The sequence below is a fragment of the Sceloporus undulatus genome, chromosome 5 (genome assembly GCF_019175285.1).
Source record: "Sceloporus undulatus isolate JIND9_A2432 ecotype Alabama chromosome 5, SceUnd_v1.1, whole genome shotgun sequence".
Classification (NCBI taxonomy): domain Eukaryota; kingdom Metazoa; phylum Chordata; class Lepidosauria; order Squamata; family Phrynosomatidae; genus Sceloporus; species Sceloporus undulatus.
In genome coordinates, this window is record NC_056526.1 from 121,505,137 (window position 1) to 121,528,940 (window position 23,804).

The 23,804-nt window shown below is 37.5% G+C and overlaps 1 protein-coding gene across 1 annotated transcript in view; it reads right to left on the reverse strand.

Moving 5' to 3' along the window:
- Window positions 1-23,804, reverse strand: part of SCFD2 (sec1 family domain containing 2) — a 166,960-nt gene that overhangs the window by 84,164 nt on the left and 58,992 nt on the right. The gene's annotated exons all lie outside the window — the stretch shown is intronic.

Genomic DNA, 23,804 nt, shown 5'->3' on the forward strand with positions numbered 1-23,804 from the left:
GTACAGGGAGACTCCTCTCCCCTCCTTCCTGCCTGTGCACTGCGTAGCCAAGTCACTAGGCTATTGCCACCAATGAAGAGCTAGAGGTGGTAGCTGTAGTCGCAGTGGTGCTGGCTGGGTAAGAGAAGAAGGAGATTCCCTTTCCCACCTAGCCAGCAAAGCTGACAGACATGGAACTTCAGCACACCGCTGCCGCCCCACAGCGTTTTCAGGTCTAAGGGAGCTGCTGGCTGGGTAGGAGAAGACCCCATTTCCTGTTCAGCCAAGAAAGCTACCAGCCACCTGGAATTTTGGCATCCCTTCCCACCAGTGCACCGGGTGACACCCCCCCAAGGTGTCACCCAGTGTGGTCCACACCCCCAGTCACATCCCTGGCAACACCATAGAATAGTTCCTTGACGTCAGGCTATCCCTGTCAGATAGGGAAGTACTTGGGCCACCAGCTGAAGCCAGTTGAAAACACTCCATGCCACCAATCCATGTTTCAGGGAGAGTAATATATTTAGATGTCCCAAGTTACAAATCTGTATCTTCAGGAAGCATACAACCCCATCTGTAACAGGTAAAATATCTGACAATCTAGTCAGCAGAATAATCCACTAACAGTCTCAACTGGAAGTGAGACTTAAGAGTGTATCCACACTATACAATTACAGTATTTTGATACTGCTTTGTCATGGCTTCATACTACAGAATTCTGGTATTTTTATTTTTGTGGGGTACTTAGAATTCTCTGATATTATACAGAATTCTCTACTGCACTAATTCTTTTGTTTTCTCTTGTTATATAGACAGAAATCCTTACCAGTCTAGTGTGGAACAGTGCAAACGAGGAACCTATTTCATAAAAGTGCTTGTGGAGAGCATGATAATTTACCCTTAATTCAAAATCATATGCTCGATCTGCACACTAATTCTGAAGATAGTAGAACAGGGAAATGATAATTGTGATTCCATCATTACAACTGTTTCCTTAACTGTGCTGCAACTGAAGGAATTATGACTTAGTTGACAATAAAAGTACCATGCTCTAATGTGTATGTATCCTCCTTCATTGTATAAAAATACAATAAAGATATACCTCAGTTAACAAAGTAGATTCGTCCCCGAGTATTACTTATTCAACAAAAAAAATTGGTACCAGAGGCAGAAGTAATGTAGAAAGAATAGGAACCTGTTCCTACACCACAAAAAAGAAGAGCAATTCAACATGTTTCAGCACCCCATTTTTCTTTTATTTTCAAAACTAACAACATGCAAGCAAGAAGTGAACCAACTAGGTCAAGTAAGCCTTGCATACGTAAATAAAAATATTCCAAGCCTTCTAGAGAACACCTGGAGGATTCTTCTAAAATGGTTCTGTCGTGACTTTTTGTTTCACCAACCTCCATTTTTCTTATGATTTCCATTATGGCCAAACGTATAGTTCTATGGTTTAAAAAAACCCAAAACATTGCTGGTAGCTATGTTATAGCTAGTATAGCAAGCTGATCTGTTCTCCCATTTTTTCTCTGTTTTTCTGTTCATGCTTAGTATGGGATTCCAGAAGGATTCTAGTTTTTGGCAGGCACACAGCTATGCTAAGTTTGCAGTCATACTACAGAAGTAATCCAGTTTGATACTGCTTTAACCGTCACAGCTCCATTTTATGGAATCCTGGGATATATAGTTTGTTGTGAAATCACTGTCCTCTGACAGAAAAGGCTAAAATATTTCACAAAACTACAAATCCCAGAATTCTAAAGCACTGAGTCATGGCAGTTAAAATGGTTTCAAACTGCATTAATTCCTCAGTGTAGGGCAAGCTAGAGTAGAATACTTTAAAAGCTCAGTATTTCTCCAGTCCTCATTCAGCAATGTTGATGCTGGTAAAAAGTTTCCAGCTGGACTGAGGATGAGGAAGAAAAGAGAGCTGGGTGGCCTTAAAAAGACTCTAAGGAAAGGAGCCTTACTATCAGGGGTTTTGCTAACTGAGGTATGTATGCATAACTTTCTCTGAATATGCATACAATAATTGTCATATTTATTCTATAAAATGGAATAAAAAACATGCATGTATTGGTATATTTCTGTCATATTTTGATTTGAAGAAAACATAATAGTCATACATTGCTCAATCTTATTTAAATATTTAAAAATGAGAAGTACTACTATATTATTTGCAAATGATATGTGTTTGGTGCAGACTATAAAACTTCTTTGACTTAAGCTCTGTAATCAAGTACATCCACATTATCATTTTAATGCATTCAGTTTTACTTCTCTTTCCAGACAGAGTGGAAGCAGAGTACAAAACAGATATGAAAATGCCAAGCAATGTTAATATAAAATTGCATTCATTTTATGCATGCAATTTTATATTAACATGAGGTGATCTTGTGGAAACCACTTAGAAACTGCCAGCAAGATGTGTTTATTTAAATTCCAAATTAATTGGCTAAAAGCCATATCTCCCTTTCCAAAAGACAGACTGATGTTAGTTTTAACAGAACAGCAGCAAGCACCTGAGACAAACTTAGATAGCCCCTCCACCATGTAATTAGATAGATGGGAAAATCTAGTGGCTTAACACTGAGCATCTACTGTATTTTAATCTTTAAACAAGACACTATTGCTGGCAGGGCTGAAGAAAGAGAGAAGAGAAAACTCTTCTTCTAACCCTCTCGTTTAACTTCAGACGGATGTTAATGGTACAAAGCCAGTGAAGTGATAAATAGGTTCTGGCAAAGAAGTCTTCCTACCTTGAGCTGTACCACAGTTTATCGTTAGTTTTGCTATTCAGAACAGGAAATTGGGGAAGTAGGGTGATGTGGTCTCAGTGTAAGTTCACAGATACTTCTTTGGCAAATACTGTGTGTGTACCAAAAAAAAAGCATAAAAAGTGGCTTTATTTCACGAGCAGATTCATCTCTAAAGACCTTTGGGGGAAACCCAGCAATAGGAGAAGCCTGGGCCTGAGTTAAAAAAGCTAGTGTATTCACTTCTTCACACTGAACAAAGGGCTCGACTGATTCACCAGACAAGCAATTGGCTAATTTTACACTGTGGGAAAGATCACAGACACTCATACGCAAATTAGCAGCATCTGCCACTCCAGCTCAAATGAGGGTTAAAATGCTGCTCTTCACTACAGTGATAACTGGAGCAGTTTTATTTTCATATTGATATTTATAAACTCTTTGATAGCAAAGAGCTATAAGGGCAATAATCTGCCACTGATGAAGGCTTACACACTTAAGCAGACAGAATAGAATACATTGTAAACCTGCACCCTGCAACCAAGGGATGTAAACAGACATTCCTTCATCTGTACACAGCTTCTAAATATCTTGAGCTGAACCCTGATCTCCAGAGTCATAGTCCAACACTCAAACCACTACAGTATACTGGCTCTCAACTATCAATATATGGCTTGAATCCTGTGGGCAGAGTCATTGAATCAATAGCATTTGCCAACATGTTGACTCATTGGTCAAGAATTGATTTAGTGACTCTCCTCTTGTTAGGAGTAACTAACAGGATAAAGCCCCTATGTGCATTTGTACCTGATCATAATCAAAACATGACAGAGAATAAGAAAGGTTTTGACAACTATACATCAAGTAAAAAGTAGCAATGGGATTTATTTCCAAGACAAATTAATTCTGAGAGGTGAAAATTATTTGTAAAGTTGCACTGAAAACACAAAGTAATGCAGTATAGCAGTTTGAATGGCACCAATATATACCAGAAAATCATGTAAGGAACCTAGATATTATTCTGTAATATTTGATGGTTTTGTCATTTAAAAAAAAAATACAGTCCTTTAAAGCACATTGTTTATTATTCATGCATTTCCTTTGCCCCATCACATAGTGTACATTAAACTGAATAAATATTAATGTTGAGAAAAAAATTGAAATATTTCTCTTTAGTATAAAAAGGGAAAGTGTATCAATTCATACTAACAAGTTATTTTTTAAGATATTTTTTCATTCATTGATTGTTTCTCTGCCTGTCCTGAATAATGAGCATTCTGTTTTATGCCTCTCCGGCACAGCAGTTTTTAAATTTATACTTTTTATCAAGCTCCTTGCTCAGTTTCCAGTGCCAATGTAGAATTTTACTTAACAAAGGCCTCAAAGCAGATACTTCCCCTCTCTTTAAGAGAAGGCACTCTTGAACTTCAGAAGCTTCCCGCATGGGCTAATTTTTCTTGGTGGCGGGGAATCAGAACATTACAATTTTGAGGTCCAAGTTAAGGAGGCCTGTTTAATGTTATTTGTCTACTGCATAAAGGAATTATCAAAGAGCCATAAGCAGACTCTAACTGTAATGTGGGAGGAGGAAAATATGAGCTTTAATGATACATTTTGCTCTTGAGGATTCAAGGCATGGTATGCTATTCCACAGAATTCATGAGAGCCATCTGCATGAATAACAGAAGCCACTTGATCAGCAATCAAAAAAAGAAGTACAGTTTTTAATTGTGATGCCACTTCATGTGCCTAGCACCATGAATAGCATCATGCTTGCCTATGTTTTCTGGACATGCATCCTAGGTGTATTGTATTTCCAGCCCAAGCACCTTACTACTGACTAATGGAATCAAAATTGTGGTTTGGCTTATTTTTCATGTAGATGTAGGTGAAAGAGTGGTTGCTAGCTACTTTAACACAGAAGCCTGATGTGACCACAGAGCGTCTCCCAGCCAGTTCTTTGTTATTGTCCTGATGCACAATCATCACTAAACAATTTCACAGCAATTCAACAAATAAAAAACAAAACTGTGAACAGCAAAATCAAAGCCTAGTTTACCCAGTCTTTAATTGCCTGCAATTAAAATCTCATATCCTGGTTACAAGCTTCAACAATAATACCTTTTAAACATTTGGGTCCTGTTAAAATAATATTCCATTCTTTTGCTTATGGCAAAGTAAAAACAACAACAACAATGTTCAAGACATTTCAGCATATAAAAGTAGGTGCTCTCTGCAGAATCTGTGTTGATGAGAACCATACTACTGAACAGGAAGTTCAAAAGACAGAGAATGGCAGATGAGAGCTGCTCCATCTGTTCTGGAAACATATAACTGTACAGCAGAGGCCAAAACAACTGACAAAGCAAAGTCATTATTCATGGAAAGACTCTGAACCCTGGCCATTTGTCAAACACACGATTGCTGGGCCCAATGGGCCCACAAGTATCTCACACAGTTTGGTGCTCTAATAACTGTCACATGCTGAGGTGTCACTGAAACAGACTGCTGAAATTTGAGTGTGGGGGCAGGAAAAAGGCACATCCATTACAGACTGACCTCATTCACCATCATAGATTGATGTGAACTTAGTTGATCCTCACAAACCAAAATATGCCTCTCGCTATATATATAAAACAGCAGACAAAGAAGAGGAAGAGGAGGAGGTAACAGTGATGAACTGGGATACACTTACTGGGAAATTTCTCTGATTGTTGCATTGGAAATGTGATTTTTTCCCCCTGGAATGCAAATATTTTCTGAAATGCAAATATTTCTGTTTCTGTAGTTTTAAGCCCTAACATTAGGGCCAAAGAAAGAATGTGATTCCTCAAATGTATGCACCAGCAAAAGGAACTAGTGAAAGCAGGTTATGACAAATTTGCAGCTTTCATTTTTTAAAACACATGAGTTATTAAGGAGAAATCAAAAATAACTACAGAGATGTTTGGATGGATGACTATGATAGAATATTCATTTACTTCTAAGCTGTAGTGAACACTAACAGATTTTATGGTGGTAGGGAAGCTTCCGACAGTGATTAAGTCAGCTGCATGATGTTCACAGCTGGAATAGTCAGAGACCTAAAAGGGGGTGAGGATGGGCAGAAGGGCCTAAGCAAAGAGGAACAGACTTTGCAAGCAAGGAAGACAGCTGGTCAGGAGGGGACTAAAAATGAACTTTAATCTTCTTTACTAAGTGTTCCAAGTTTTTGTTGTTTTCTTCTAGCAGTATAATGTCATCTGCATATTTTAGATTATTGATATTCCTTCCTCCCACCCTGCTCTGTGTATGATGTTTTGTGCATACAAGCTGGTGACAGAATTCACCCTTGTTTGATCCCTTTGCTGATTGGGAACAACTCTTTTTCTCCATATTCTATTCTAACAGTAGCCTCTTGTCCTGAAAACAGGTTTCTCACAAGAATAATCAAGTGTAACTGCACTCCCATTTCTATGAGAGCATTCCATAACTTCTCATAGTCTATGGAGTCAAATGCTTTACTGTAATCTATAAAGCACAACCTGTATACGTTCTGTATAGGATGCCCTATACAGAAGTTATAAATAGCACTTCCTCCTTAAGTTGCTCAGTTATCTTATTATAAGAATAAAATAGTAATATTGCCAGGTTGTTTATAAAACCAGTATTTTAATGTCAATTTTATTCCCTACCCTTCCATTTAAATACAGTTAATTAAAACAATAAAATCACAGCAAAATAATAAACAAATTAAAACTACAGAAATAATAAAATGGAAGAATATAATATGAATTTCAAAGAAACAAAGACCATATCAGCATGTTTCATTTTCCATCGCTCTGAAAAAAAATCTCTTACAGTGGAAAATATATTATTTAGTCCTTGTCATCTGCCATTTTGTCTTATGAGGAGACATTTTTATGGCAGTCTTAGTGAAAATATGAAGGCAGCCCAGACATTCCTGTCATTGTTCATTATCTCTATTTCACAAAAATGAGACTTTTAGCAGAAGCAATGTTCAGAACATTTATTTTAGATAAGGACTCTACTATACAATAAACCTCCCACCCGGGCAACTTTGCTGACAAAAGCTAAGTTATAACATGCTCATGGATGTACATATCTCAATTATTTTTCCAGATTTACTTTGACACCCCATTTTGACAGAAAGTCATGGAAATGCTATTATGGACTTGTTAAAATGTATATGCACATACATTCAAAATAATCCATACTCACAAAGATCCAACACTCCTTCTCCTAATGTTGTTGGAGGACAAAGAAATAAAACTGTAACCTGATATTCACAAAGGAAAGACAGAGTGAAAAGTTCTCACTTAACTGTTGAGCATTCTGAAATTTTCACCAAAAGAATTAAATATACAATTAATAAAACAAGATGAACAATTCAAGTGTATGTGTCCAAAAGAATGTTGAAAACTACATCTATATCTGTAGCAAATACTGAGTGTAAGCTTCAAATGCATTACTAAAGCTTCATTTCAGAGTAGAAAGAAATACAACAAAGCATGGAATTTCCATCTGCTCCTGCCCTTACTGCTCCTTGAGCTTCCTAAAAAGCCCTTTCTTGATCAGACTTTCCTGAATCATTCAGGATAGAATAGGATAGGATGTATTCACAGGAGAATTCCATTCAGGGAAATTCTTATGCCCTGGGAGTTTTTTTTCATAGGGTATAGAGAGATATAATGACAAAAGGTATACTTCTATAAACTCTCCTTTGCTTTGGTTCTTAGGATCCATGTCATCTGATATTAGAGCTTTATGGGCTGCTCAATACTCAACGAGTATTTCAACGAGTCTTTAAAGCAACTGAACACAACAGACAGGCTGTACCTCAACCATCTGAGGGTGGAAAAACTAATGTACAAAAATATTTGCAAAACCTTTAACATTCTTCTATTTGACATGTATTACTAATCCTACATTTGAAATAATATATCAAACTTGAATATCTGAAATCTGGATTCTATTTATACAACAAGGGCTGACCCAAGTAGATAACCCTTGATTCCCCTCCTCCCGCCCGCCCTTCTTTTTCCTGTCATCCAGTGGTGAAATATTTTTACCGGTTGTCAGTTACATTATTTATTACTTTCTTTACAAGATTTTAGAAAACACACTTGTGATGCATCACTCAGGATTTCTGATTTGCCAGTGTGATGTTGTGGCTTGAGTGTTGGACTATGACTCTAGATACCAGGATTTGAATCCCTACTTTGCCATGGAAACTCATTGGGTGACCTTAGAAAAATCACACTCTCTCAGCCTTAAAAGGAGGCAAAAGCAAGCCACCCTGAACAAATATTTGCAAAAAAATCCCGTGATACGTTCATCTTAGAGTCACCATAAGTTGGAAATGATTGGAAGTCAGACAACAAGTTTTCTTTTGAAAGTTTTGGAATCTCTCATTTTGTTTTGAAAACCTTATCCTCTTCCCTTCCCTTCCCTTCCCTTTTGGCTTTGATTCTATGTGTTTATGTAGATGAGCTTGATTTGAACCCAGCACTTTCAGCATCCAAGTCCATATTGGCATTTATGTCAGAGCAATACAAAATAATAAATTCTGTAAGGTCAAATTTATGCAAGGTTGCCTCAGCTTCTATAATGATATTAGATCATCTGGTTGTTGTGTGCCTTCAAATCATTTCCAACTTATGGAGATCCTAAGGTGAAGCTATCATGGCGTTTTTGTGGCAAGATTTGTTCAGAGGGGATTTGCCTTTGCTTTCTTCTCAAGCTGAGAGTGTTACTTGCCCAAGATAACCCTGGGGGTTTTTATGGTTGAGTAGGGATTTGAACCCCGGTCTCCAGAATCATAGTCCAATGTTCCCAAACCACTAAACCAAGCTAGATTTCATTGGGCCATCTAGACCAGCAAAATATCTTCTGATTCACAGAAGATCTTTCTTAGCCCTGCTGAAACTCTTTAATTGGAATTAAAGTAGTCACAAAATGTATTTAGAGCTTTCTGGATACAAAGCATCTATTCTTCAAAAGGCAGGAAGGCAGATTTAATAGGCTGGATCCAAGAGGATAATTTCACTCCCAGAAACAGTTCCATTAGCAGACCCAGGAATGGAGCAATGCTACTCCCACTCCAACCCTGGCATGCTTTTAAATCTGCTCTGGAGTGCTGGAAAACTGTCTAAAGCAGATATTAGGTGCCATATGAGGGAGGAAAGAAAGGAGCAGATAACTCCACTACACTAGCAAAAAAAGTGCTACAATATGAGTGCATCTACACTGTAGAAATAATGCTGTTTGACACCACTTTAACTACCATGGCTCATTCTTACAGAATCCTGGGATTTGTAGTTTTATGAGGCACCAGCATGCTTTGCTACAGAAGCCTAAAGACATTTTAAAACTATAAATCCCAGGATTCCATAGGATGGAGCTATAGCACTTAAAGTGGTGTCAAACTGCATTATTTCTACAGTGCTATATGCACCCTAGGACAAATTTAGACGCAACCTAATGTCATAGCCTTAAGGCATTCCCTATAGATGTAGAATATCCATAAATTTTGAAACCATGGGGAGGGGCTGGTATTTTGAGGTTTGATTCCAAAAAAATGCAAAGTTGGGGAAATGTAGTATTATCCACTTAAATCTTGAAAGACATTTTATTACTTAGGAACACATCATTTATTATATATAACTGTATGGCATAAAATTATGTTTGATATATTAAAAGCATGGTTTATTCAGAAAATTTCTTTTAAAAATATTATTATGTTTTGGATTTGTGCAAATATTTCAGAAAAGTCATCCGATAAGATTCAAAATTCAGAAATACTCGATACAGTCTTAACACTCCTTAATGCATAAATTCAGATAATACTATTTTATATGCAACCTACTTCCATAGAACCTTAATCTGAACTCTTTTGGAAACTGTATTAATCACAAATATCATTCTTACCACTACTTTTTTTTTTTAGCCCGTGGTTATTATGAGCAAATGGAAAAACCTGATGAAACTTCTGCAGGTAAACTGTCATATGCACACATAATATGCAGAATTATATATTGCTAATGAGTCTTGACTCATATTTGAACATTAATTCACAGTACTACCACTCGAGGAGTGCACCTCAAGAGTGTTCTCCATCCTACATCTTTTCCCCTTTACCTTAGATCTAACCCCTGAACTTGAAATTTAGTTCTGATAGCACATTCCCAATTTCCAAATTTCAAAAACATTTCTATCCAGATTAATAGAACTTGCTTTCTTTAAGAATACTGCTATAACAGACTAGGACTAACTTTATACCACAGTCACTTCTAAATAATCATTGAATTAAGATAAAAATCTGAAACTACTGATTATGAGATATTAGTGAAAAGTAGCCGATTAAGGGTGATGATTTGACAATGACGAAGAGGCCATATTTCACAATCAGGCAGTTCAAAGGATTCCACTCTGTCCATAATTTCCATCTCTGGTTTCTGTCACAGGTCACCTGGGCAGTGTTAGTTACTTCTTGAGATACTTCTCTGTCCCTCACCACAAGATTTAAGATGTTGACATTTCCAAATGTTTAAAGTTATAGTGCATTTTTGTTTTAAAGATCAATTAAATCACAACTCTCATATTGCAATAAATAGAAATGTGTTGTTGTTGTTGTTGTTCAGTTTCAAGTTGATTCCCACTTATGTGATCTTAAGGTGAATCTATCACAGAGATTTCTTGCTAAGATTTGTTTAGAGGGGCTTTGCCATTGTCTGCCTCTGAGGTTCAAAGACCTCAAGGTCACCCATGTGGGTTTCCATGATCAAGAGGGGATTCAAACCCAGGCCTCCCAGAGGTCTAGTCCAACACTCAAACCACTATAGCACACTGGCTCATGAAACTAATTGTACTACATTTCAAAAAGAAGCAACAGCTTTTATGCTGTTTCCCTAACAGATTTGGCTTTCAGTAATAAAACAGTAACAATATTTATTACCTTTGATTGATTCAGATAAAACAGAATTGCTGGAGGTTTTGACCCTGAGTGCACTTTTGTAAAGGATTTAAGGTGGAGTCATATTTGTTAAATTTAGGTATTGACACGGCAAGGAAAACTGTTGTCCAGATAACATCCTCAGGCTCTCTTCACAGAGCTGCTGTCTGAAAATTCTTCAAATGGTGAGTGGTGGGGCCACATATCTGCTTACACAACACATATCATACAGCATGCAACTTGAGGCATGGAGACATGTGTTTTGTAAAGGATTTAAGTTGGAGTTATATTTGTTAAATTTAGGTAATGACACTGCCAGGAAAACTGTTGTCCAGATAACAATCTCAGGCTCTCTTCACAGAACTGCTGCCTGAAAATCCTTCAAATGATGAGTGGAGGGGCCACACCTTTTAATTAAAGGGAAATTCCAAAGGAATATCTAGTTCGTTCTTGTTATTCACCTTGAATTATAACCTCCTTAGGCCCAGATGCATACATTTCCTAAAAAGTTATCATGGGCAACCAGGAAACATGGCTCCCACAGTCTATTATTTGGGACACATTTAACAATAATGAAGCACTAGAAGCTAAAGATTTCTCCCCCCACTCCTGAGCCAATAATCTAATAAACCATACAACTATCTCAATGGGTCCAGCAGGACTTCTGATGTTTTCTCATAGGAGACCAACTTCTACTGACAGTCCATTGTGGAATCTTGGACTACATCTGCACTGCAGAAATAATCCAGGTTGGCAGCACTTTAACTGCCATGGCTCCATGCAATGGAATCCTGGGATCTGTAGTTTGTTGCTGCACCAGAGTTCTCTGACAAAGAAAGCTAATATCTCACAAACCTACAGACCCCAAAATTCCATAGCATGGAGCCACGGCAGTTAAAGTGCTGTCAAACTGCATTCATTCCACAATGCAGATACAGCCCTGATGGGAGTTTCAAAGAAGTCTGTGATACAGCTTCAAAAGCAACTATTCAAAGCAAGTAAATTGCGCTGAGCATATATAAACCCTTAGTCATATCTGAAAGAGTACTCTGGACTCTAGCCCAGGTATATTTTTTAACACAAAGGCCAAATCTTTATTAGAATAGACAGCAGTGGTTTATAACTGGAGAAGTTCATCTGGATTGCCTTTAACAAGCTCTCTCACTCAAGCTAAAAAGGTCTCTAACTTAGACCTCAGTGGCAACTTAAAAGAAACTTCTGGAGTTATTTTCTCAAAACATTTTTTAAAATTCAAGTATATTTGCATTCCTCGGCCTTTTAAGAAAGAGAAATGTTATCTCTCACATAATAAATCCAGTTAAACAGGTATCCTGTTCCAAATATTGTTACCATGCTATAAATACATATGTTAATCAACATTTTCCCAGAAGTTTTAAAAATGGCTAACATGAAGCATGTCAGTACTGCTAAAAATATGGTTTGCAATAAGATCGTGTACAGAAGGGTAAGATTTAAGAAAGCTGAATCTCTTTCTCCCCATCTCAAATCCATATAGAATTTTCAAGGCTCAAAAAGAAGCCACTAGTCTGGCGAGAGCATATTATTCCCAGTGTTCTTATCATGGCTTAAAACATCGTAAGGATTGTGAGTCCATGGAAGGAGAGCATATTATTATTATTATTATTAACCTTTATTTATAAAGCGCTGTAAGTTTACACAGCGCTGTACATCAATTTTTTAGTCAGACGGTTCCCTGCCCTCAAGCTTACAATCTAAGAAGACACGACACAAAAGGAGAAGGGAGTGGTGGTGGGGAATAGGATCACCTAAATATAGCTGGAAGATAGAAGATTGTGCACTGTATCTCCAATGAGCCAGAGTAACAGAATAATTAATAGGTAGGCAATTGAAGCAATTAACAATGAGCAGGCTTCGTAAAAATCTGTGCCATTTTAAATTGTCCATAGTTTATTATAATTGTCCAACTATCCACTGGGGTGTAAATTTTCAATAAATACTATCATGCCAGACGAGTAATGCTTCTGTAAATTAAAATGTTACAGGGAAAGCGACTAGGTTTGGATTTTAATTTTCCATGGTGAGACATAGCTGAAGCAAACTCTGAAATACCATGCAGAAATCCAGAAAATAATTGGATCCAGTCTTCTAATAAATGTATGCCCCTGCATCCATCTTCTTTGATAAACTGGTCTGACAAGCAAGCAGCACATTTGTAGTTTATGCATTTGCTTTAGTTTGATCAATAGCCTTTCCGTACAATGCAGACATTCATGAGCAAATAACAGATCCTTCAGCTTAACTTTCCTCTTTGATAACCTTCATTTCCATACACAAAGGATTTTGAATTTGAATTGACATTTTCGCATACCACTAAATGCATCTGAGTAAGTAGACTGTAATCAATGAAAGCTCATGCTGCCAACTTCTTTCTTTCAGTTAGTCTCAAAGGTGCTACAAGATCTGTCTACATACTATTCTACAGACCAACACTGGTATATCTTTGAAAGCTACAACTAAAGGTTTGAATTTTCTTCGAGATATGCAAGCATTATTCAAATTCAAACTAAGAATAACTGGAAATCTTGCTCAACAATTTCATCTTGTTTACTGAAATATTTGTGCTAACATTCTTTGTTGTGAAACTACAAAACTCTAGTTACCTTGCATATTACTTGGTTGATTTGTATTTTAGACCCAGTTAAAACATTTTTTTCAAAAATATGATTTTGAAAATTACCCTTGAAACATATTTTCAACATATTTTACCCAAGCCATGAGACAATAAATAGGCAAATAATTATGACTGCAGTGAGGATGGATCTATCTTCTTCATTTTTTAAAGCACTATCAGATACATATTCAAAAGCAGCTCCTTAAAACTGTGCTGCAAACATTGTGCATCCAGATTGTTCAAAGTAGAGCAACCATCTCTTCTTAATAATGGTCAGTGTTTCCATTGTAATATATATATTAAAATTTACTGTGTTTAATAAGCCTGTGGACAACTGATATGTACATATAAAGGCTAGAGGCTATGGATAATTTAATTCTGCTCCTTGACAGCACCTTTGGTTTTTATGCAAATTTCAAAACCAAAGACCAGAGAAAAAGCTTAGAAACAAAATATCAGAAATAAAAGCTAATGCCCCTTCACCAAAAAAGTTTAAACACACTTGCTAAGCTTAATGAGGAGGAACAATCACATATTTCATTGCTATCTGCCATCAAGTTGGCTTCAACTTATGGCAACCACATAAGAGATCTCCAGGTGTCTTGGTCATCAACAGCCCTGTTCAGGTCTTGAAAACTCAGGGCTGCAGCTTCCTTTATTGAATCAATCCATCTGTAATGTGGTTTCCCCCCTTTCTTCCTGTTTTCCACTTTGCCTAGCATTATCAACTTTTTAAATGAGTCATGCTATGTCATTATGTATCCAAATTAGGATAGCCTCAATTTAACAATGTTTGCTTCAGGTAAGAGTTCACACTTTATTTGCTGTCAGACACATATATCTTTTTGATGGTGCATGTAGAACTTTCTTCCAGCACCTCATTTCAAATAGTTGATCTTCCTGTCCAGCTTTCATAAGCATACATTCTTTGTAATGCCCTAGTAGCTGAATAAGCTCCTTCTGACCCCAGGGGTCCTATCTTCTAGCACTAACTCTTGCTTCATTTTGGATTGTCTCATAATAGAGTTTTCAAGGTAAAATACATTCAGAGGTTCTAGTCTATGAGTCATTCTAAAAGTCTTTTGTGAATCTTTAACTAGTTTGACCAAAGTTGATATTTAGACTCAATGTGACAGTCCAAACACTTTAATGCACATTAGGGTCCACAATCAGCAAACTCTGGCACTTTTAAAAAATGTTGTTTAAGTCTATTTTGTATAGAGCTTGGTGTGAAAAATTTCTTAATGTTCTACAGTGTATTACTGTATATACTCGACTATAAGTTGACCTCATGTATAGGTCGAGAGCAAGTTTTGAGGTCAGAATTATAGATTTTGATATGATCCGTGGAAAAGTCAAAGATAAAATCTAGGGGAGTGTAACAAAAGATGATGCAAAAGAAAACAATGCCAAAGAACTTACAAAATTCTAGCAGGCATAACTATTTTTGCTCGGATGAAATAATAAAGTGATTCTAGGACAGATTATGTTTTTGCCTTTCACAGGGGATGATTCCTTTTTTAAAAATTAGTGTTAACGTACAGTACTTAGACCACTGACCTGTGAATAGGTCGACTCAGGTTTTTTGGGTCAATTTTTGACTAAAATTTCTAGACGTGCACATGAGTATATACAGTACTTGAAACATTCAAAACATCCATCTGGCCAAGGTTGGTAAATTTCCTAGTAACCAAGAAAATGAGATACTTTTATCATGACAACACAGAAATAATTACAGATAATACATTAACAAGATGAGATGGGATGGATGGAAGCTTGTACTTATTCAGGCATTAATTTGTTGGGCATAGTCTTTGTACTCATATTATTTACTAGCAATTGCAGAATCTTCACAAGGCTTGGAAACTCTTTCATCACCCACTCCCCCACATTGCTTGTGTGTTTGTACTCATCTCCCTTCCCCCATTCTTATTTCTTTCTCTCTAGAAGAAATACACAAATTCAATCTAGACAATGAGGAAATTGAAATAGTTAAAGAATTCCCATATCTAGGATCAAATATTGACCAGAATGGAGACTGCAGTCAAGAAATAAGAAGTATACTAGGAATGGGTAGAGCACCTATGAAAGAACTAGAAAAATACTGAAGAACAAAGACATGCAACTGAGCACTAAAGTCAGCATCATTCAGGCCATTGTATTCCCAACTACAATGTATGGTTGTGAGAGTTGGACAGTGAAGGAAGCAGATAGAAAGAAAATCAACTAATTCGAGATGTGGTGCTGGAGAAGAGTTCTTAAGATAACATGGACAGCCAAGAAGACAAACAGATGAGCCCTTGAACAGATCAGACCAGAGCGATCCTTAGAAGCCAAGAGGATCCAAGCTGAGGTCATTGTCCTGTGGCTACATAATGAGAAGGCATGGATTAGTAGAAAAAACAATGCTAGGAAAGGTAGACTAGATGGATAGAGTCAGGGCTTGCAGGACCTGGGCAAGGAAGTGGAAGATAGGGATTCTTGGAGATGTCTCATCCACAGGATCGCCATGAGTCGAGGTCAACTTGAGGGCAGCTAACAACAACGTCTTTTTCTCTCTCCCTCCACTCTGACAGTTGTTCAGGCTTTACTTAAGGTCACTTTCCTCTGCACATGTACTGTCCCACCTAGCAAGGCTTTCTCCTTCCCCTCCCTCTGTCCTCCACTGTTTGTGGAGTTTGGGGTGTTTGCAGAGTAAAACACAACATGAATCTGTCTACAGGCTCTGTAGAAGATCAGTCTCCCAGGCCTGGCTCCATTCTTCTCTAGTTATTAAGATAGGTTAGCGAAGTCTGTTGACTAGTGGCTAAAGACAGTTCTATAATCTACAGGCAGGATTTAATTAACTAAAATTGATCAATCCATTTTAAAACAAAATAATGAGATGTACACATTAAGGACCCCTTAGTTTCAAATGCTAAGATTTCACAGTTTTAAAGCTGTGGTAGGGAGAGGCACACACATGGACAAAAATTCTCTTTAATTATAGAATATGCTAAAAAGAAAACCCAGCTTTACTTATTTTGGAGATATTTCTGATTCAGCTAAAGCTAGGTGCTCTGGATATCTGTGATACTGGGAAATGGGTTATTATTCATTCAAAGCAAGAAAGCCTGGCTGATTTTTCTAAATTGTTAACTGACATGCAAGCAAAGTCCTATGTAATTCTGATAAAATAGAAAGCATGATCTTCACACTGATCCTGGTTCATAACTTCCCAGTTTTCATTGTTTTATCATGCCTGGAATGACTAATGAAACCAGGCCTCTGGTTTGGTTGTAAATTATAAAACCATAAACAATAGAGGCTATATAGAATTTGGCATCACTGAAAAACCAAGGCATCATTGGGATTCACCAATAAAAACTATTCTTCAATCATAAGACAGTAAATACACACACCCACCCACACACACACACACACACACACACTTGATCTACTAGCATAGTAATAGTCAAGCCCTTGTGGTTTTTAAGTCTCAGTACATATGCTCTCAACAACAAAAATCTACAGTTCACTTTATTGTTTCTTTGTGAAAACCTGTATGAAAACCTGTACCTAGGTGTTGGTTTTTAAAAATCTAGAACACATCAAAATTAAGAAGATCTAAATCATGCCCAGTATAACCACTTCCAGGAGAAAAACTGGCCCATAGCTGGGGGAAGGATGTGACTCAAATTCATATTATGTCTTAGAATCTAGAAACTTGGAACAATCTGTAATTGATTGTTTCAGAAAACAATCACTTAGGCCTTCAGTATGCATATATATTATTTTCTCCCCCGATCATCTGCTCTTCAAATACTTATATTACACCAAACAGAAGACAACCAAAGTACAGAAGCTCACTTTACTAATGTACTGCTTTAACATTCTCAGCAAGAGGTACTAAGAGATCAAAAATAACTTACTATTAAGGTCTACAATGAGCATGTTAACTAGTTGTTCAAAATGGGAAAGTACAACAAACAATATATTTCATGCTAGGTAAGAGCACCAGCCCATCTTAAAATCTTTGCCAAGTATTATTGCAACATTTCTCTATTTCTGAAGAGCATATACCCAGTCTGACAAAATAAGCCAGTAGAAGAGAATACTCATATTTTAAATATGTGCAAATTGCTTTCAGCCAAACCATGGATTCTTTCCAAAGAAGCGATTTGTATTTGGGGGGAAGGGAAGTAGATGGGGTAGGATTAACCATCAGATGTTTGTACAAGCGTCTCTGAAAATAATGTGGATTAATTTTAAGAACAGCTTATTTGCCAATTATAAAGTTTACTTAAACGTGGTGTTCAGATGACCTCTAAATTTTATTGTGTTGCTGTATTTTAAGCAACATAAATAGTTAATGCATATTGCAACGTATCAGTTTCCTGCTCCAGTTGGCTGACTTGTTATATTGGCAGGAATTCAGGGGCCTGCAAATGTGAAGGCATATGTCTCATGTTCAAGAAAAAAGAGAGAGACAGATAACTTCACATTATAAACATCTTCATAAAAATCATCAAGTTTAAAGCCCACTTGGACCAGGTGGTAGGGAGGGGGGGACCAATCATTGTAATGGTTTGCCACTAAAATTCCACATTTGCTTGCTTTAAATGAGGTTCTCCCTGTTTGTCACTGACATATGACAGCAACTACAAGCAAGATTGGTGGGGAAATGGTTTTTAAAAACCATGTTCCCAACTTTTGTTTGTTTAAACCAGTTTTTATGGGGTGAGGGGTTGCATTAATGTGTAGGACTATACTAATATAGGACTAAATCAGAAAATTAATGGGGGATACAGACAGCCCGAAAGGGGCAGCTTAGAGCCACCCTTTTTAGGCTGGATTGTGGCCAGGGCAAACAGATGCCCGGCCCCAATCCAGCCAGATTCTGCCCCAAAAAGGATTGGATAAGATCCGCTCTCCCCAAGCAGGAGAGAAGCTGGCGGGCGTGTAATCGCCGGGCCGTCTTCTGTCTGGCTTGGGGGGGCCTTGTGCATACTCCCGCAAGCCAGCCCCAAGTGGGGCTATATGGGCTGTCTGTTTCAGCCCTCAGTAGCAAAATGCAGTTCAGATGTTTTGTCCACTAGCTTAAATAATAATTGTTCTTTGAAAAGTGATCTTTTAAAAGAAATTGTTTTCGTTGAATTTGTTAACTGAAGGCTTTGTTTCTGAGTGGATATTGGTCTAACAATGAACAAATGAACAATTGCCAATAAACTGTTAACCTTAAATTGTTTAAATTCAGTCACTGTAGTTGTTCCAACAAGAGGGCTGGAAAACTGTCATAATAGCCAGACTTATGAATAATCAATTTTAAAATAAAAGTTATTCAGTTTAAACGATGGTTTAAACCAGCTAATCCTGACTACAAATAATTTAAAACAAGCTAAATGCTTACTTTTAATGTCCCCCCTCTTCCCAGCTGTCACTGCTGCTGAAATCTAGCAATTTATTGCTGAATCTTGGCAGCATGTTTTTCAAGTATACCTTGGGGGCTGTAAAGATGGCTTAGGGAAAGCATAAGTGGCTCATGTATAAGTCTAGAAATTTTAGTCAAAAAAATTACCCCCAAAAAACCCGAATTGACTCATCCATGAGTCAATGTAAGTACTGTACTTTAACTTTTTTTTAAGGAACCATTCCCTGGTGAAAGACAAGAGTGTAATTTGTCCTTGAAGCACTGACCTCCCTCCCCACTATCTCATTCATTCAGCCATTAGTGTGATCACAAAAAGTTATGCCTACTGGAATTTTGTAACTTCTTTGACATGGTTTTTCTTTGCCTCATCCTTTAGATCCTTTGTTACATGCTCCTACCTATCCACAGGTCATATCATAATTTTGGCCCCCAAACCTGCTCTCAACTTATACATGAGGTCAACTTATAGTTGAGTATATATGGTAATTCTAGGACGTCTGGCATATTCTCTCCCTATGTTCCAGAGTTCCCCACAGCTGCAGTTGATGGGGATAAAGTGGATTTAAATTAACATTTTCACATTGTTTTACAATTGTGTTCAGTTGTGGACAGGTGTTTCAAAATGAATGTAAGTTACAAATTTCAGGCACTAGTTTTAAAGTTCCTGTTTTCTTCTGTAGCTGCCAAAGAAAATCTTTTAACTGAAAAAATGCTGTTCGCCATTACAGTTTACAACAATGACTGGCTGAAACTTTTGCTCTTGATTTTTGCTGGAAAAGTTGATGAAGAATATAAATCTGTTACAAATTAAAACCATGAGAAAACCCAGACATTCAGCTGTCCATTGTACTGGACTAGCTTACTATAAACAAACAACTATATCTTATATTCCACGTAATATTTTTAAGTGATGCCAATATACGAAGATATTTGTCCTCCTGTCCCTTTATTTTAGAACATAGCCACTCAAATTAATGGAAGTGTATAAGCATAGCTTATTAGGGCACATTTCATATAAAAAGTTACCCAGGTGAACCATATACATGCAAACAATAAGCAATTAAGCATCCAATTTCTGATACTTTCCAAACCAATCCAGTAAGTGGCATGGAGATGTAGGACTTTTATCACATGTGGCTTTGAAACTGTCAAAAAAGTTTGATCATAGTGGCTTTGCTGACACCTATTGCATGACATTGAATTCTTCTCATCACTGCCTTGTTTTGAAAGCATGGTTAGCCTGCACCTTGCCATTGATGGAAAAACCCATCAATAAGTTCCCAATAGTGCTGGTATAGGGTTAGTCCTCAGATGTGTAGTCCTCCAGGAATGCATACTCACATTGTGTCAGAATTCCCTCATCTCCCCTGTCCCTGCTCTCCTTTGTTATTCCAGAACCGCTAGGTTTTTCCATTTCCTTTCCTTTCCTTTCCATTCTTTTCTTTTCTCTTTTCCTTTGTTTGTTTGTTTGTTAATCTGCATGTGCCTACCTCTGGAATTGCATTTAAAAGAACCAAACACACGCACAGACAGAAACAAAAGGTATGCAGGTTAGGGCAGGGAGACAGGGTTAAAGATGACAGTGCTAATGAAGGGATGTGCAATAGGGAATGCTCCCAAAGTGATATGTATGCACTGTATTTCATTAATATGATGGGGGGCAAGAATAGGGGTGCTGTGATAAACTCTATTGTCCCAGCACAGGGATGCAGCCATTGGGGTGGTGGTGGTTGGGAATAAGGGCATTTCCCATCCAAATAAGAATTCTGCCTACCCTATTAAATGTTCATTCAGTCTTCAAATTTCCAGGATTGCAGAAGGCGAGAATATAAAAACTGTTCACACCTACAACTCTTGTATTTCATGTGTTTGTATTCCCTTGGTAACTGTGCCTGCCCCTTTTCTATGGATGCCTGGACTGTATTTCTAAATGCACAGCTGGAGTTTTACATTGCTGAAATGCTAGAAATTTGGGAACTGAAGGAAAATTTCATGGGTGACAGAATTTTTATGTGGCGATGCAGTGCCCTCATTCCCTCCTCCCCCCATAGCTACATCCTTGTTCCTGTCAGATCACCCAGAATATGGCCAAATCATTCATTTGGAAGAACTGAAATGACCCTTGTTCCATTTCTCCAACAGATAATCAGAATGGTTTAGAACTGATCCTACCATAAAGAAGAGTTGGCAATGCTGGGTTGGGAGAGAAAGCAGCAAAAATTTCCTGGCTATTCCTCATAAACTGTTCACCTCTTCTCCTCTGTTAGAGAACAGAGTTGTGCATGCAATCCAACTTTCCTCGGCTCCCTACACTAATCTCCTGTATTAGGTGTGGTACAGAATATTGCCCCAAAGCCATTGCTGAAGTAGTATGATTCAGTGACTTAGGGCCTGAACAGACAGGCCAAAATAAAGCTGCTTTGGGTCACTTTGGAGGTATGCTGTTTAAATGACATACACATCTTAAGAGGCCAGAAGCTGTGCCAAAGCTGTACTCTAGTCCTTAGGACTGGAGCTTGGTTTTGGCACGGCTTCCAGCCTCTTAGGACTCATGCAGTATTTAAACAGCATACAGCCAAAGTGACCCAAAGCAGCTTTATTTTGGCCTGTCTGCTCAGGCCCTTAAACACCAAAATATACCAGCCAGCCTTGGAGCTACTCTAACCTATCTGAAGAGGCCTACATGAGCACTGCCTCAGCTGCTTCATGGGGCTTTGGAACATCATAAACAGCAAGTGCAATCCTGTGTGAGGATCGACCTAGAACATATGCCTCTAGCTGGAGAGGGGTAAACAAGTCTATATCCATCCAAGATTTTGCATTTTCAAGACTCAAACACAACAGTTTCCATATGTTAAATTATTCCTTCATTAGGTAACTATATCTATGTCTTTATCCTAATGTGTTTTGTGTGGCATTACTGAAGATTTAATACAATGTTGAACCATATTGCTTCTTCAGTGTTGCCAGTTGAGACACTTCCAGCTGCATTCAGCTATGGAAAGATAGAATGCATTTGCCAACAGTATGTCCAAGGTACTGCCCCCTCCCCATAAACAGATGTGAGGTCAGAACTAAACATTCACTAAAAACACATTTGGTTCAATATATCTATGTCTCATTATGGTACACATTGTTCCAACTCATTTCTCATCACCGGCTGTTGCTTGCAGGGGTGGGGAAATGCATGTAGTAATAAGGTCAGGAAAAGAGTAAGATAAATTAGTGGAATGGACTGGAAAAGGGAAATTCAACATAGAGATGCAATCCTCTTACACTTTCACCCATGGCAATCTACCTACAGTCTGAAATCAGACCTATTTGGGGACCCACCTGTAAGAGCAATCAGAATGGCTGGCATGAGTGACAGGGACTTCTGAACAGTGGTCTTCACCTGTGGAACTCTGTCCCCATTGATGGCTGCAAGACTCATCATTACAAGATATTAAACAGGTCCTAAAGACTCGCCAGCTTACCTTGATTTATAATGCAATTAGAATTCAAACAGATACAATTGTGTACATCAGGAGCAGGGAAAGTGTGGTCTCCTGGTCACATACAGGCCCTGAACCCTAACTTTGTGATTCCTGAAACCCTTTGAGAGTCCTTCAAAGTCTTGGGCTTAAATCTCCTGAGATCTTGGCTAAGCACAGTTGGGCCTAGTTACTACTTAGACAAGAGACCAGAAGGGAATACCAAGGATCTCCAGGTAGGACAAAGAATCCTTCCTAAAACCCTAGAGATCTGCAGCCAGTTAAGAGTTTATAATATCAGACTATATGGACAATGCAGTATAATGCAGCTTACTGTGTTTGTAGGTTCCCCAAAGGTGGCTTATAAATTTTAAAATAAAAAAGGAAAATAATGTGTAGTAATATCCTGGCATGCAATTAGGAAATCCGTCATTTTAAAGAAATCCTAAGGAATCATGTTACTTATATGTGTGTGCATGTAGACACAAACCAGTTCAATATGCTACCATGGATGTTTGTAACTGATGTAGTTGTTTATGATTATTAACTAAACTGATTAGTATCCATAAACATCTGATGTGTAGAAATGAACTACAAGAAGAAAGTGATTGCTCACATTTTCTCTGAAGTCTCTAGTTCAATAGAGAGAACAGTATTTTTATTAAATGTGCCAGAAAAGTGATACTGGATGGCTTTGCTTTTGTTCTCATGTACACTAGACATTTTTTCTGCCATGAGTTCATGCTATTAAATAACATCTGTATTATGTTCTACGGCAGTTGTTTATTTTGTATCTCTCATACAAACAGCTATATTGGATACGGTACTATTCTATGTCTGGCAGGATTTAAAGGTTGTTACAGTCAAGTTTTTATACTATGGAAAAATTGAAGAGTGGCTTGTGTTATTTGTCACATGCTCTCTAATCATCTAAATTTTAGATGATTAGAACATGTGGCAAGCAAAACAAACTTAGAATTTAATTCTAAATTAAAGTATCTTGAAATATACAAGCAAAATCTATTTTGATACAAAATGTTGATTTTGGCATTGACTCTTGGGCAACATGCAAATTTCTCCAAAGATTTATTTCAATAACATTATCAAATAATAAGTTTTGAACAATCAATACATCAAAGATGAGACTAAGTTGTACTCTAATGTATTGATTATTTCATCATGCATGATACAACTGAATGCTTAATAGAAATGGAAAGCATTATGGAAATTTAACTGAAGTTACAATATGAGCCTGCAGGTAAACTATGCAAGCTTAAAGCCTGTGAGTAAAATGGAACCCATATTTCCTCAAATACTGTCAAATGCGTTATACAAGCCCTGTGATTCCTCTGTTTTTTCCAGATGTGCTGGAGTGCTGGAGAGTTGCACTTCAACATATTCAAAGGTTTGGGGAAGGGTGGAATTATTTTATAACACCTACTTACCATTATTCTGTTTCTGGTATGTTACTATGTAGGGCTGATCTTTCATGTGAAGCATGAGCAAATGACATCTATAGACCTTTGCCACTTTGTCTCACACAAGTCATTTCAAGAATAACAAAACATACTTGCAG